This window comes from Arachis duranensis, chromosome 4, assembly GCF_000817695.3.
Source record: "Arachis duranensis cultivar V14167 chromosome 4, aradu.V14167.gnm2.J7QH, whole genome shotgun sequence".
NCBI classification, from domain to species: Eukaryota; Viridiplantae; Streptophyta; class Magnoliopsida; order Fabales; family Fabaceae; genus Arachis; species Arachis duranensis.
Window position 1 is genome coordinate 53,924,088 of NC_029775.3, and position 228 is coordinate 53,924,315.

Consider the following 228-nt stretch of genomic DNA (forward strand, 5'->3'; position numbering starts at 1 on the left):
CTGGTGTGTGCTTGGGCTGAGCAATGAAGAATTTTCGTGCAGAGACCTCTCTTGGAGTTAAACGCCAGCTTTTATGCAAGTTTGGGCGTTTAACTCCCATTTTGGTGCCAGTTCCAGCGTTTAACGCTGGGATTTCTGAGGGTGACTTTGAACGCCGGTTTGGGCCATCAAATCTTGGGCAAAGTATGGACTATCATATATTGCTGGAAAGCCCAGGATGTCTACTTT